Raw genomic sequence first — 17,299 nt, 5'->3', positions numbered from 1 at the left:
GGAGCCAAACATATGGGAGAAATAGAAAAGAAATGACAATGCAGAAGAGTAAGACCCAATCATACAAAAATTATACAAGTATAAATGAACTTAATGCTCTAATGAAAAATCAGAGATCATCAGCCTGGATAAACTTGAAGATCCCACTAGACAATATCTATAAGAGATGCAATTTAAATATAGAAAAGGAAAGGAAAGGAAATTTATATAGTATACAGACAAAAAGCACTAAAAAGTTGGTGTGCCTATATTACTAACACATTACACTTCAAAAAGATGAGAATTAGGGGAGGAGCTAAGATGGTGGAGGATTAGGAAGGGGAGAACACTTTCTCCACCACAAATTCATCAAAGAACATTTAAACGCCGAGTAAATTCCACAAAACAACTTTTGAATGCCGGCAGAGGACATCAGGCACCCAGAAAAGCAACCCAAGTCTTCGAAAGGAGGTAGGAAAAAATATAAAAGACAAAAAAAGAGACAAAAGAGGGAGGGATGGAGTTCCAACCCAGGAAGGGAGTCTTAAAAAGAGAGAAGTTTCCAAACATCAGGAAACCTTCTCACTGCCGAATCTGTGCCGAGCTTTGGAAGCACAGAGGGCAACATAACAGGGAGTAAAAATAAATAAACAATTAAAACCCGCAGATTGGGAGCCCTACGGTAACTCCCCCAGCGGAGAAGCAGCGCAGACGCCTGCCCACGCCACTAGCAAGCGGGGGCTGGGCAGGGAGGCGCGGCGCGGGCTGCGTCGCTTAGAGTAAGGATCTGGCCTGAATAACCTGAGCGCTATCTGAGCGAAATAATTTGGGCTAGCAAACCAGACTGTGGGATATCTACCACGCGAAAAGCCAGCCCTAACCTAAGACACTGCCAGGCCCGCGCACGGAACAAAGGACTGAACAGAGATAGCTGGCGGCAGACCATCCCCCTCTGGTGACAGGCAGCCAGAGCCGGAAGGGGGCAATCGCAGCCCCAGAGAGACATTATCTACAAAACTGTAAGCAGGCTTCTTTGCTAACTAAAACTTCTTGGGGGTCTGGACGGTTCAACATCTGCCTGAGAAGGTGTGCTGGTTGTACACCTAGATAAAACCGAGCGGTGGGGAGGCGATAAGTCACAGCAATCGCGCTCGCCAAACACCTCATCACCTGAGCTGCTCGGACCTGGGAAGGGCACAAAACGCAGGCCCAACAGAGTCTGTGCCTCTGAGGACTACCCGAGTGCCTGAACCTGAGCGGCTTGGACCTGGGAGGTGCAGGCAGCCCAGGGCCAGCCACGGATGGTTCCCAGCGGAGCAACCTAGAGCCTGAGCAGTGTGGGCAGGGAGGCTACACGCACCGTGACTGGGGGCAGACCCAGTGTGGCTGAGGCACTGCAAGCACACGCCAGTGTTATTTGTTTGCAGCATCCCTCCCTCCCTCCCCACAGTGCAATGGAACAAGTGAGCCTGAAAAAAAAAAAAGTGTCCTCCACCGTCCACTTCATGTCAGGGCGGAAACCAGACACTGAAGAGACCAGCAAACAGAAGAAGCTATAACAGCTATAGGCAATAGATTAAAACCCTGTGTTTACTACCGACTACATAGGAAGGGGCCTATAGATCTTGAGAAATATAAGTCGGACCAAGGAACTAGCCAAAAATGAACTGAACCCACAATACTCACAACAAAACCAGAGAAAGTCCTAGATATATTTTTACGATCATTCTTTTTTTTTATTAAAAAAAAAATTAAGTCCTCTATTATTCCTTTAATTTTCACTTTTATAACCTATTACTTTGCAAAAAAAAAAAAAGACCCTTTTTTTTTTAAAGCAAACTTCATATATATTTTTTTTATAGTTTTTTTGACCTTGGTTTTTTTTTTTTTTTTCTTTTCTTTAACATTGTATTTTTGAAATTCCAAACTCTACTCTAGATTTTTAATTTTAGCTTTTTGGTATTTGTTATCAATTTTGTACCTATAGTTTTTTTTTATAATTTCTGTGACATTTTTTTTTCTTTTCTCTGTTTCTTTCTCTTCTTCTTTTATATAACATTGTATATCTGAAATTCCAAACTCTACTCTAGATTTTTAATTTACGCTTTTTGGTATTTGATATCAATTTTGTACCTGTATTTTCTTTATATTTTTTGCCACTTTGCTTGTTTTTGTTTTTCTCTCTTTCTTTTTCTTCTTCTTTTTTTTAACATTGTATTTTTGAAATTCCAAACTCTACTCTAGATTTTTAACTTTTGCTTTTTGGTATTAGTTAGCAATTTTGTAACTATATTTTCTTTATAGTTTTTGCGACCTTGTTTTTGTTTGATCATTTTTTTTCTCTTTCTTTTCCTTCTTCTTTTCTTTAACATCGTATTTTTGAAATTCCAAACTCTACTCTAGATTTTTAATTTTTGCTTTTATGTATTTGTTACCAATTTTGTACCTTTACGAACCCAATCTTCAGTACCCATTTTTCACTAGGGAGTGAGATTACTGGCTTGACTGCTCTCTCTCCCTTTGGACTCTCCTTTTTCTCCACCAGGTCGCCTGTGTCTCCTTCCTAACCCCTCTCTATTCTACCCAACTCTGTGAATTTCTGTGTGTTCCAGATGGTGGAGAACACTTAGGGAACTGATTACTGGCTGGATCTGTCTCCCTCCTTTTCATTCCCCTCTTTTATCCTCCTGGCCACCTCTGTCTCCTTCCTCCTTCTTCTCTTCTCTGTATAACTCCGTGAACATCTCTGAGCGGTCCAGTTGTGGAGTGCACATAAGGAAGTGATTACTGGCTAGCCCACTCTCTCCTCTATTGATTCCACCTCATCTCATTCAGGTCACCTCTAACTCCCTCCTCCCTCTTCTCTTCTCCACGTAACCCTGTAAACCTTTCTGGGTGACCCTCACGGTAGAGAAACTTTTCATCTTTAACGTAGATGTTTTATAAATGGTGCTGTATAGAAGGAGAAGTTTTGAAACTACTGTAAAAATAAGACCAATAACTGGAAGCAGGACGCTTAAGTCCAAACCCTGACTCCAGGGAACTCCTGACTCCAAGGAGCATTAATTGACAGGAGCTCATCAAACGCCTCCATACCTACACTGAAACCAAGCACCACACAAGGGCCAACAAGTTCCAGAGCAAGACATACCTAGCAAATTCTCCAGCAACACAGGAACACAGCCCTGAGCTCCAATATACAGGCTGCCCAAAGTTACCCGAAAACCATAGACATCTCATAACTCATTACTGGACACTTCACTGCACTCCAGAGAGAAGAAATACAGCTCCACCCACCAGAACACCAACACAAGCTTCCCTAACCTAGAAACCTTGACAAGCCACCTGTACAAACTCACACACAGTGAGGAAACGCCACAATAAAGAGAACTCCACAAACTGCCAGAATACAGAAAGGACACCCCAAACTCAGCAATTTAAACAAGATGAAGAGACAAAGGAATACCCAGCAGATAAAGGAACAGGATAAATGTCCACCAAACCAAACAAAAGAGGAAGAGACAGGGAATCTACCTGATAAAGAATTCCGAACAAGGATAGTGAAATTGATCCAAAATCTTGAAATCAAAATGGAATCACAGATAAACAGCCTGGAGACAAGGATTGAGAAGATGCAAGAAAGGTTTAACAAGGCCCTAGAAGAAATAAAAAAGAATCAATATATAATGAATAATGCAATAAATGAAATTAAAAACACTCTGGAGGCAACAAATAGTAGAATAACAGAGGCAGAAGACAGGATTAGTGAATTAGAAGATAGAATGGTAGAAATAAATGAATCAGAGAGGATAAAAGAAAAACAAATTAAAAGAAATGAGGACAATCTCAGAGACCTCCAGGACAATATTAAATGCTACAACATTCAAATCATAGGGGTCCCAGAAGAAGAAGACAAAAAGAAAGACCATGAGAAAATACTTGAGGAGATAATAGTTGAAAACTTCCGTAAAATGGGGAAGGAAATAATCACTCAAGTCCAAGAAACCCAGAGAGTCCCAAACAGGATAAACCCAAGGCGAAACACCCCAAGACACATATTAATCAAATTAACAAAGATCAAATACAAAGAACAAATATTAAAAACAGCAAGGGAAAAACAACAAATAACACACAAGGGAATTCCCATAAGGATAACAGCTGATCTTTCAACAGAAACTCTCCAAGCCAGGAGGGAATGGCAAGACATACTTAAAATGATGAAAGAAAATAACCTACAGCCCAGATTACGGTACCCAGCAAGGATATCATTCAAATATAAAGGAGAAATCAAAAGCTTTTCAGACAAGCAAAAGCTGAGAGAATTCAGCACCACCAAACCAGCTCTCCAACAAATACTAAAGGATATTCTCTAGAAGGGAAACACAAAAACGGTGTATAAATTTGAACCCAAAACAATAAAGTAAATGGCATTGGGATTATACTTACAAGTAATTACCTTAAACTTAAATGGGTTTAATGCCCCAACCAAAAGACAAAGACTGGCTGAGTGGATACAAAAACAAGACCCCTACATATGTTGTCTACAAGAGACCCACCTCAAAACAGGGGACACATACTGACTGAAAGTGAAGGGCTGGAAAAAGATTTTCCATGCAAATAGGGACCAAAAGAAAGCAGGAGTAGCAATACTCATATGAGATAAAATAGACTTTAAAACAAAGGCTGTGAAAAGAGACAAAGATGGTCACTACATAATGATCAAAGGATCAATCCAAGAAGAAGATATAACAATTATAAATATATATGCACCTAACACGGGAGCACCACAATATGTAAGACAAATGCTAACAAGTATGAAAGGAGAAATTAACAATAACACAATAATAGTGGGAGACTTTAATACTCCACTCACACCTATGGATAGATCAACTAAACAGAAAATTAACAAGGAAACACAAACTTTAAATGATGCAATAGACCAGTTAGACCTAATTGATATCTATAGGACATTTCATCCGAAAACAATGAATTTCACCTTTTTCTCAAGTGCACATGGAACCTTCTCCAGGATAGATCACATCCTGGGCCATAAATCTAGCCTTGGTAAATTCAAAAAAATTGAAATCATTCCAAGCATCTTTTCTGACCACAATGCAGTAAGATTAGATCTCAATTGCAGGAAAAAAACTATTAAAAATTCCAACATACGGAGGCTGAACAACACGCTGCGGAATAACCAATAAATCACAGAAGTAATCAAAAAAGAAATCAAAATTTGCATAGAAACGAATGAAAATGAAAACACAACAACCCAAAACCTGTGGGACACTGTAAAATCAGTCCTAAGGGGAAAGTTCATAGCAATACAGGCATACCTCAACAAACAAGAAAAAAGTCAAATAAATAACCTAACTCTACACCTAAAGCAACTAGAAAAGGAAGAAATGAAGAACCCCAGGGTTAGTAGAAAGAAAGAAATCTTAAAAATTAGAGCAGAAAAAAATGCAAAAGAAACAAAAGAGACCATAGCAAAAATCAACAAAGCCAAAAGCTGGTTCTTTGAAAGGATAAATAAAATTGACAAACCATTAGCCAGACTCATCAAGAAACAAAGGGAGAAAAATCAAATCAATAAAGTTAGAAATGCAAATGGAGAGATCACAACAGACAACACAGAAATACAAAGCATCCTAAGAGACTACTATCGACAATTATATGCCAATAAAATGGACAACGTGGAAGAAATGGACAAATTCTTAGAAAAGTACAACTTTCCAAAACTGAACCAGGAAGAAATAGAAAATATTAACAGACCCATCACAAGCACGGAAATTGAAACTGTAATCAGAAATCTTCCAGCAAACAAAAGCCCAGGTCCAGACGGCTTCACAGCTGAATTCTACCAAACATTTAGAGAAGAGCTAACACCTATCCTGCTCAAACTCCTCCAGAAAATTGCAGAGGAAGGTAAACTTCCAAACTCATTCTATGAGGCCACCATCACCCTAATACCAAAACCTGACAAAGATCCCACAAAAAAAGAAAACTACAGGCCAATATCACTGATGAACATAGATGCAAAAATCCTTAACAAAATTCTAGCAATCAGAATCCAACAACACATTAAAAAGATCATACACCATGACCAAGTGGGCTTTATCCCAGGGATGCAAGGATTCTTCAATATCTGCAAATCAATCAATGTAATACACCACATCAACAAATTGAAAAATTAAAACCATATGATTATCTCAATAGATGCAGAGAAAGCCTTTGACAAAATTCAGCATCCATTTATGATAAAAACTCTCCAGAAAGCAGGAATACAAGGAACATACCTCAACATAATAAAAGCTATATATGACAAACCCACAGCAAACATTATCCTCAATGGTGAAAAATTGAAAGCATTTCCTCTAAAGTCAGGAACAAGACAAGGGTGCCCACTTTCACCATTACTATTCAACATAGTTTTGGAAGTTTTGGCCACAGCAATCAGAGCAGAAAAAGAAATAAAAGGAATCCAAAATGGAAAAGAAGAAGTAAAACTCTCACTATTTGCAGATGCCATGATCCTCTACACAGAAAACCCTAAAGACTCCACCAGAAAATTACTAGAACTAATCAATGATTATAGTAAAGTTGCAGGATATAAAATCAACACACAGAAATCCCTTGCATTCCTATACACTAATAATGAGAAAACTGAAAGAGAAATTAAGGAAACAATTCCATTCACCATTGCAACGGAAAGAATAAAATACTTAGGAATATATCTACCTAAAGAAACTAAAGACCTATATATAGAAAACTATAAAACACTGGTGAAAGAAATCAAAGAGGACACTAATAGATGGAGAAATATACCATGTTCATGGATTGGAAGAATCAATATAGTGAAAATGAGTATACTACCCAAAGCAATTTATAGATTCAATGCAATCCCTATCAAGCTACAAACGGTATTCTTCACAGAGCTAGAATAAATAATTTCACAATTTGTATGGAAATACAAAAAACCTCGAATAGCCAAAGCTATTTTGAGAAAGAAGAATGGAACTGGAGGAATCAACCTACCTGACTTCAGGCTCTACTACAAAGCCACAGTTATCAAGACAGTATGATACTGGCACAAAGACAGAAATATAGACCAATGGAACAAAATAGAAAGCCCAGAGATAAATCCACACACATATGGACACCTTATCTTTGACAAAGGAGGCAAGAATATACAATGGATTAAAGACAATCTCTTTAACAAGTGGTGCTGGGAAATCTGGCCCACCACTTGTAAAAGAATGAAACTAGAACACTTTCTAACACCATACACAAAAATAAACTCAAAATGGATTAAAGATCTAAATGCAAGACCAGAAACTATATAACTCCTAGAGGAGAACATAGGCAAAACACTCTCTAACATACATCACAGCAGGATCCTCTATGACCCACCTCCCAGATTATTGGAAATAAAAGCAAAAATAAACAAATGGTACCTAATTAAACTTAAAAGCTTCTGCACAACAAAGGAAACTATTAGCAAGGTGAAAAGACAGCCTTCAGAATGGGAGAAAATAATAGCAAATGAAGCAACAGACAAACAACTAATCTCAAAAATATACAAGCAACTCCTACAGCTCAACTCTAGAAAAAGAAATGACCCAATCAAAAAATGGGCCAAAGAACTAAACAGACATTTCTCCAAAGAAGACATACAGATGGCTAACAAACACATGAAAAGATGCTCAACATCACTCATTATCAGAGAAATGCAAATCAAAACCACTATGAGGTACCATTTCACGCCAGTCAGAATGGCTGCGATCCAAAAGTCAACAAGCAATAAATGCTGGAGAGGGTGTGGAGAAAAGGGAACCCTCTTACATTGTTGGTGGGAATGCAAACTAGTACAGCCACTATGGAGAAGTGTGGAGATTCCTTAAAAAACTGGAAATAGAACTGCCTTATGATCCAGCAATCCCACTGCTGGACATACACACTGAGGGAACCAGAAGGGAAAGAGACACGTGTACCCCAATGTTCATCACAGCACTGTTTGTAACAGGCAGGACATGGAAGCAACCTAGATGTCCATCAGCAGACGAATGGATAAGAAAGCTGTGGTACATATACACAATGGAGTATTACTCAGCCATTAAAAAGAATACATTTGTATCAGTTCGAATGAGGTAGATGAAACTGGAGCCTATTATACAGAGTGAAGTAAGCCAGAAAGAAAAACACCAGTACAGTATACTAACACATATATATTGAATTTAGAAAGATTGTAACAATAACCCTATGTATGAGACAGCAAAAGAGACACTGATGTACAGAACAGTCTTATGGACTCTGTTGCAGAGGGAGAGGGTGGGAAGATTTGGGAGAATGGCATTGAAACATGTATAATATCATGTATGAAACGAGTTGCCAGTGCAGGTTCGATGCACGATACTGGATGCTTGGGGCTGGTGCACTGGGATGACCCAGAGGGATGGTATGGGGAGGGAGGAGGGAGGAGGGTTCAGGATGGGGAACACATGTATACCTGTGGCAGATTCATTTCGATATTTGGCAAAACTAATACAATATTGTAAAGTTTAAAAATAAAATAAAATTTAAAAAAAAAAGATGAGAATTACTAAACGTATTTGATAATGATAAAAATATCTGATAATCAGGAAAACAATCAACCTTATATGTGCTCACATCACACACAGCTGCAAAATACATGGAGCAAACACTAACTAAACACTTTCTAAACATAAATACAACTAGTAAGGATAGAGAAAATTTGACTCCAACTAGACCAAAAAAATCTATTAAGGACAGAGAAAATTTGACTACCACAAACCACACTAATCGAATTGACATTTACGGCATACTTATGGCAAATCGGAGAAGGCGATGGCACCCCACTCCAGTACTCTTGCCTGGAAAATCCCATGGACGGAGGAGCCTGGTAGGCTATAGTCCATGGGGTTGCTAAGAGTCAGACACCACTGAGCGACTTCACTTTCACTTTTCACTTTCATGCACTGGAGAAGGAAATGGCAACCCACTCCAGTTTCTTGCTTGGAGATTCCCAGGGATGGGGGAGCCTGGTGGGCTGCCGTCTATGGGGTTGCACAGAGTCGGACACGACTGAAGCAACTTAGCAGCAGCAGCATGGTAAATATATGGGGAAATAATGAAAACAGTGGGAGCCTTTTTTTGGCTCCAAAATCACTGCAGATGGTGACTGCAGCTATGAAATTAAAAGACGTTTGCTCCTTGGAAGAAAAGCTATGACCAACCTACACAGCATATTAAAAAGCAGAGATTACTTTGCTATGGTTTTTCCAGTAGTCATGTGTGGATGTGAGAGTTGGACCATAAAAAAAGCTGAGTGTCAAAGAATTGATGCTTTTGAATTGTGGTGCGGGAAAAGACTCTTGAGAGTCTCTTGGACTTCAAGTAGATCTAACCAATCCATCCTAAAGGAAATCAGTCCTGAATATTCATTGGAAGGACTGATGCTGAAGCCAAAACTCCAATACCTTGGCCACCTGATGAGAACTGACTCATTTGAAAAGACCCTGATGCTGGAAAAGATTGAAGGCGAGAGAAAGGGATGACAGAGGATGAGATGGTTGGATGGCATCACCAACTCAATAGACATGAATTTGAGTTGGCTCCGGGAGTTGGTGATGGACAGGGAAGCCTGTCATGCTGCAATCAGTGGGGTCACAAAGAGTCGGACAGGACTGAGTGACTGAACTGAACTGATACCTAATAAATACAAGATACACAATCTTCTGAAGTTCATGTGAAATATTAATCAAGATAGATCACCTGTTGGGCCACAAAATGCCTCGACAAATTTTAAAAGATTAAACTCTTCCATTTTGTACTGACCACAATGGAACTAAATTAGAAATCAGTAACAATAAGGTCACTAGAAAAACTTCCAATTGATGAAATTAAACAAAACAGTGTACTTCGGAATAACCCATGAGTGAAGATGAAAGCATTTATTTCAACTTAACGGAAACACAACACATCAAAATGTGCACATGTGTACTAATGAAGAGGAAAAGTTAAAATTTTACATAACCTCTTGCTCCTTCCACCTCTGTAACTCAGCTTGCTCCTTGCAGTCTGGATCACATAGGTCACATAGTCTCAGAAAGAGGGGACTTACAGTTCTAGGAACTGGAGCTTATCTCACTCACCCTTGTCCTGTTCTTTGCAATTGCCCAGCCTCTGCAAACCTGCTTAATCACGCCTGTTCATGTAAAGGTCAGGCATCCCCCTTCCCGTCTTGACTGCTGTTCCCGCACAAGTGAAACCCCTTAGTTTAAACCAGCCTATTGCCCACTATGGTCTGTCTATAAAAACTCTGTAATCCCTTTATTCGAGGCTCAGAGCTCGGAGTATTACTTCCTCTGGGCCCACCAGCATAATAAACCCCAGTTCTCCTACTCTCCAAGTGTGGTGCTTGGTTTCTCAGGTATGGGGTTCTGCAACACTGAGTCACTTCAGTCGTGTCTAACTCTTTGCGACCGCATGGTCTGTATCAGGCTTCTCTGTCCATGGGATTCCTCTAAAACTGGAGTGGGTTGCCATTTTCTTCTCCAGGGAATCAGTCCTTGGAGAGAGATTCATAGCTCTAAATTAGAATAGAGCTAAAAATCAATTAAACACTAAATGGTTCATAGAAAAAATTAACAAATCCAAAGGTTGATTCTTTGAAAACATTAATGAAGATGAACCCTTGATTTCATCCCAGGCAAAAACAAAACCAATGAAAACCCAAAATCATGTTCCTCCTCAATCCAGTAGATGGCAGCTCCCACAATACCAGCTGTTCAACTACTTAGGCCTTAGATTGCCTTTGACTCCTCTCTCACACCATATAAGTGACTCAGCAGCAATTATGTTGACTGTACCTCAAAATATGTATAGATTTTGACCACTTCACACTGTCACTGTTGTTAACACTCTAGTCCCTCATCCATGGCATAAGCTTGGGTAGACCAATGAAGTCGTCTCTAAATTGGTGTTCCTATTTCTACCCTTGCCTTACCCCAAGCTATTCTCTGTGATAGCCAGAACCATCCTCCTATAACATGAATTGCATGATGCCATCTTTCTACTTTGTGGTTCTTGTTCAGTCGCTCAGTCATGTCCAACTCATTGCCACCCCATTGACTGCAGCACGCCAGGCTTCTCTGTACTTAGAACTCTCCAACAAATATACAACAGTAAAATTCAAACCAAAATTCTTACCTGTAAGGTCTGAACTAATCTGTCTCCTACTGTCTCTCTGATCTATCTCCTAACACTTATCTCATTCAGGTATTCCTCAAAGCCCGCCAAGCATCCTCCTGCCTCAAAGGCTTTGGACTTCCTGAGTTGTTTCTATTTTCTAACCTTTTCTTCATCAGGATGGCAAAAATGGTGATTTTCAATTCTAGTATTCTTTCTTAATTTGCTAGATTTTTCTGTAAAAAGAAAATTCCCTTCATCAACCATTTGGTTGTACTAATACTGTGCAGGGCCCTGTTGGGCTCCTGGGGACAAGGACTTTCTGTGCCCCCCATTTCGTTGATTATATGAAACAGCCTTCCTTCAGCCTCCATGATGTTCCCTGAGTTCCAAAGGGTAGATTCAAACAATTGTAAATTAGGGGAAGTGAGGTGATGTGAGATCAGGGAGAAAACAGAGTCAAGAGGAGCCTTGGGGCAAGGTCTTGTTTGTCCCATCAAAGGATACACACAACAGTATCTTTGAGCTATTTTGCAGATACTGAAACTCTTTCCAGATGAGAGAAGTTAATGATTAATGATGGCATGCTACCCACAAGTATATAGACCTCACACCAGTTGGACCTGAAGGTTGACAATGTAGACTCCTAACTTACTTCATCATTAACCCTTCAGAAGAATGTCCACAAGCTACTCATGTCATCCTCTTTGAATAATTACTATAAAACTTGTCTCTATATTCCCCAAGTTGGGACACGTGGTTTTAAGAGTATGAGCCCACTGTGTCCCATTTTTCCTGGAAAGAAATATAGCTATCCTTTTCCACGTCACTCAAAACTCTGTCTCCGAGATTAAATTTGGCACCGGTATACAGAGAAGCTGAGTTTTCAGCATCAGAACTAATCTTTAATTCTAAGAAAGGCAAGGCAATTTCATAACAAAAATTTTATTATTTCTCTTTATTTTTCTTCTGTTTACCATTTTTTAAAATAATGACTGTGGTATAATAAAAGTATTAGTTCAGTTGAGTCACTCAGTGGTGTACGACTGTTTATGACGCCATGAACTGCAGCATATCAGGCCTCCCTGTCCATCACCAACTCTCGCAGTTTACTCAAACTCATGCCCATTGAGTCAATGGTGCCATCTAACCATCTCATCCTCGGTGGTCCCCTTCTGCTCCCACCTTCAATCTTTCCCAGCATCAGGGTTATTTCAAATGAGTCAGCTCTTCGTATCAGGTGGCCAAAGTATTGGAGTTTCAGCTTCAACAACAGTCCTTACATGAATACTCAGGAGTGATTTCCTATAGGATGGACTGGTTGGATTTCCTTGCATTCAAGGGACTCTCAAGAGTCTTTTCCAATACCATAGTTCAAAAGCATTAATTCTTTAGCACTCAGCTTTATTTATAGTCCAAATCTCACATGCATACATGATCACTGGAAAAACCATAGCCTTGACTAGACAGACCTTCGTTGGCAAAGTAATGTCTCTACTTTTTAATATGCTGTCCAGGTTGGTCAAAACTTTCATTCAGAGGAGGAAGTGTCTTTTAATTTCATGGCTGCAATCACCATCTGCAATGATTTTGGAGCCCAGAAAAATAAAGTATGCCCCTGTTACCACTGTTTCTTCATCTATTTGCCATGAAGTGATTGGACCGGATGCCATGATCTTAGTTTTCTGAAAGTATTGCTTTAAGCCAACTTTTTCACTCTCCTCTTTCACTTTCATCAAGAAGCTCTTTAGTTCTTCACTTTCTGCCATAAAGGTGGTGTCATCTGCATATCTGAAGTTACTGATATTTCTCCCGGCAATTTTGATTCCACCTTGTGCTTCATCCAGCCCAGCGTTTCTCATGATGTACTCTGCATATAAGTTAAATAAGCAGGGTCACAATATACAGCCTTGACGTATCCTTTTCCTGTTTTGAACCAGTCTGTTGTTCCATGTCCAGTTCTAACTGTTGCTTCCTGATCTGCATATAGGTTTCTCAAGAGGCAGGTCAGGTGGTCTGGTATTCCCATCTCTTTCAGAATTTTCCAGTTTATTGTGATCCACACAGTCAAAGGCTTTGGCATAGTCAATAAAGCAAAAATAGATGTTTTTCTGGAACTCTCTTGCTTTTTCCATGATCCAGCGGATGTTGGCAATTTATCTCTGGTTCCTCTGCCTTTTCTAAAACCAACTTGAACATCTGGAAGTTCATGGTTCATGTATTGCTCAAGCCTGGCTTGGAGAATTTTGAGCATTACTTTATTAGCGTGTGAGATGAGTGCAATTGTGTTGTAGTTTGAGCATTCTTTGGCATTGCCTTTCTTTGGGATTGGAATGAAAACTGACCTTTTCCAGTCCTATGGCCACTGCTGAGTTTTCCAAATTTGCTGGCATATTGAGTGCAGCACTTTCACAGCATCATCTTTCAGGATTTGAAATAGCTCCACTGGAATTCCATCACCTCCACTAGCTTTGTTCATAGTGATGCTTTCTAAGGCCCACTTGACTTCACATTCCAGGATGTCTGGCTCTAGGTGAGTGATCACACCATGATTATCTGGGTCATGAAGATCTCTTTTGTACAGTTCTTCTGTGTATTCTTGCCACCTCTTCTTAATATCTTTTGCTTCTGTTAGGTCCATACCATTTCTGTCCTTTATCGAGCCCATCTTTGCATGAAATGTTCCCTTGGTATCTCTGATTTTCTTGAAGAGATCTCTAGTCTTTCCCATTCTGTTGTTTTCCTCTATTTCTTTGCATTGATCTCTGAGGAAGGCTTTCTTATCTCTCCTTGCTATTCTTTGGAACTCTGCATTCAGATGCTTATATCTTTCCTTTTCTCCTTTGCTTTTTGCTTCTCTTTTTTTCACAGCTATTTGTAAGGCCTCCTCAGACAGCCATTTTACTTTTTTGCATTTCTTTTCCATGGGGATGGTCTTGATCCCTGTCTCCTGTACAATGTCATGAACCTCCGTCCATAGTTCATCAGGCACTCTATCAGGTCTAGCCCCTTAAATCTATTTCTCATCGCTACTGTATAATCATAAGGGATTTGATTTAGGTCATTCCTGAATGGTCTAGTGGTTTTCCCTACTTTCTTCAATTTAAGTCTGAATTTGGCAATAAGGAGTTCATGAGCCACAGTCAGCTCCTGGTCTTGTTTTTGCTGACTGTATAGAACTTCTCCATCTTTGGCTGCAAAGAATATAATCCATCTGATTTCGGTGCTGACCATCTGGTGATGTCCATGTAGAGAGTCTTCTCTTGTGTTGTTGCAAGAGGGTGTTTGCTATGACCAGTGCGTTCTCTTGCCAAAACTCTGTTAGCCTTGGCCCTGCTTCATTCTATACTCCAAGGCCAAATTTGCCTGTTACTCCAGGTGTTTCTTGACTTCCTACTTTTGCATTCCAGTCCCCCATAATGAAAAGGACATCTTTTGGGGGTGTTAGTTCTAGAAGGTCTTGCAGGTCTTCATAGAACCGTTAAACTTCAGCTTCTTTGGCTTTACTGGTTGGGGCATAGACTTGAATTACTGTGATATTGAATGGTTTGCCTTGGAAACGAACAGAGATCATTCTGTCATTTTTGAGATTGCATCCAAGTACTGCATTTTGGACTCTTGTTTTGACTATGATGGCTACTCCATTTCTTCTAAGGGATTGTTGCCCACAGTAGTAGATATAATGGTCATCTGAGTTAAATTCACCCATTTCAGTCCATTTTAGTTCACTGATTCCTAGAATGTTAATGTTTACTCTTGCCATCTCCTGTTTGACCACTTCCAATTTGCCTTGATTTACGGACCTAACATTCCAGGTTCCTATGCAATATTGCTCTTTACAGCATCAGACCTTGCTTCCATCACCAGTCACATGCACAAATGGGTGCTGTTTTTTGCTTTGGCTCCATCTCTTCGTTCTTTCTGGAGTTATTTCTCCATTGATCTCCAGTAGCATATTGGGCACTACCGACATGGGGAGTTCATCTTTCAGTGTTCTATCTTTTTGCCTTTCATACTGTTCATGGGGCCATCAAGGCAAGAATAATAAAGTGGTTTGCCATTCCCTTCTCCAGTGGACCACATTCTGAAAGTATACATTTTGTCTTTGGCCCTGGTTCCTGGCACAAAGATCCTAAAACCCTTGGAATTTTTGTTATTCATAACAAGCCCTTTTTGATCTGAGCTTATGCTAATGAGGTGACTGGAGAGAGGGAGCCAGATAGCTTCAGGATGGGAACTAGTCACCAGAAAGGCAAACAAGTGATTACAGGGTAGTAAAACTTAGCCCCATCTCTTCCCCCACCTCCAGGGACAGGAGGGGGTGGTAGAGATTTAGTATAAAAACTCTTAAAGACATTCCAAGAGCTTCCAGCAGGTGAACACACTGGAAGCACGATGTACCTGGGAAGGGCATGGAAGCTCTAGGCTTCTCTCTCCATATTTTGCCCTATGCATCTCTACCTTTCAGCTATTTGAGTTCTATTTTTTTAATAATAAATTGGTAAGCCTTATTAAAATGTTTTTCTGAGTTCTGTGAGCTATTCCAGCAAAATATCAAACCCAGGACAGGAAGAGATTGTGAGAAGCCCTGAACAATCATAGTCAGCCAAGCACAAGTGTTCTGCTAGCATCTCAAATGTGGGGAGTCATGTGGGATTGAGCCCTTAAATCTGTGGAGTCTGACACTAGCTTGGGGTAGTTAGTGTCAGATTTGAATTGAATTGTTGAATATACAATCTCATAGATGCAATTCCCTGGCATCCTCTAAAGGTGACCAATGAGGGTTTCTCTGTTCTTAGCTACAAAGTAAACTCATGGATTTAGAGATATTTGATGTGACTTAATCCACTACAGTTAATATTCTTAATGATATTCAAATTATACCAATCTTTGACTAGTAGAAGCTTTTCAGATTGGCTTCTGAATCCTTTTGATGTGACCCTAATAGTCTTTGATGGCTAGAAAGAAAAAAATTAAATGTATCTGTCATATTTGTCTGGCCCTTTACATAAAGGTCCTTATGTTGCACAGAACAACAGGAGCACCTCAGTCTTCAGCATTTTATCATACTTTACATTGCCAGATTGTTGGATTGAAAAATTTTCATAGCAATCTGACTCTGTAAAAAAGTTCTTAGAATGGGTCAGCATCTATATTTAACATATTTATTTAATTCACAAGCAAGGAAAATGGGAGCATGACAGAAACATGGGAACAGAGGGCCAAAACCAGAAATAAAGTATAGCACAGATACACTCTTTGGAATTCAATATTTAATATTATTAATTAATAACATTTCATTTAATATTATTGAGTTGGCCAAAAACTTCTTGCAGATTTTTCCATAAGATCTTAAAAGAAAATCCCAAATGAACATTTTGGCCAAGCCAATACTAACAGAACACTGTTAATAGCAGCTTACTAAGATTAGATATTTTCATTGAACGGGATTAAATTTGAAGGAGCTATTGAACTTGACTAAAGTAATATATGCTACTAATTAACATTCATGGAAAGTTTTTAAGTAGCCTTTAAGAAGCACTTTTGAGAAAGAAATTATCTGGACAAAAATAGATGGCCTGGACTAGAACTGTAAGTAGATCTAGATTCTTCATTCGGACTCATGTCTGAAGATTTACTGCATAATTGATCATGTATTAATTAATAGTAATAAGAATTTCCAGCACCCTGCAAATAAAGTTTATATTAAATAAGCAAATATGATGAAATGTGGACTTAGATGGTTTGGTGACAAGAAAAAAGTCATTCTCTCTAGCAAACAGAGAAGCAGAATTCACTTGATATTTTTTTAGAAAGACCTTTTTCTTAGAAAGACAATATTTCTACCAGAAGTCTACTGATTTCAGCTAAAGAACTCAATAGTTTACCTCTATTTTAAATTAGTCTTCATACTGCTGAAAAATGTTGTATACCCACAAAATTTTTGTGTGGCATTTTGTTCTTCTACTATTTAGCAATTTAACAACACAGTTCTAAGAGATGAGAGTTCAGTTTCATGGTGTTTCATAAGATATAAACACTCTTTATGGTGTTTATATCTTATTAGCATCCAAAGGATTAGCTGGAACCCTGGAATGGACATATTTTG

General features: G+C 39.2%; 1 protein-coding gene across 3 annotated transcripts in view; it reads right to left on the bottom strand.

The window, feature by feature from the left end:
* COL24A1 (collagen type XXIV alpha 1 chain) overlaps positions 1–17,299 on the bottom strand; it is a 392,387-nt gene that overhangs the window by 320,686 nt on the left and 54,402 nt on the right. The window lies entirely within an intron of this gene.

This window comes from Bos taurus, chromosome 3 (genome assembly GCF_002263795.3).
Source record: "Bos taurus isolate L1 Dominette 01449 registration number 42190680 breed Hereford chromosome 3, ARS-UCD2.0, whole genome shotgun sequence".
NCBI lineage: Eukaryota > Metazoa > Chordata > Mammalia > Artiodactyla > Bovidae > Bos > Bos taurus.
The sequence above is the reverse complement of the archived record's forward strand: the minus strand, read 5'-3'. Positions and strand labels throughout refer to the sequence as shown.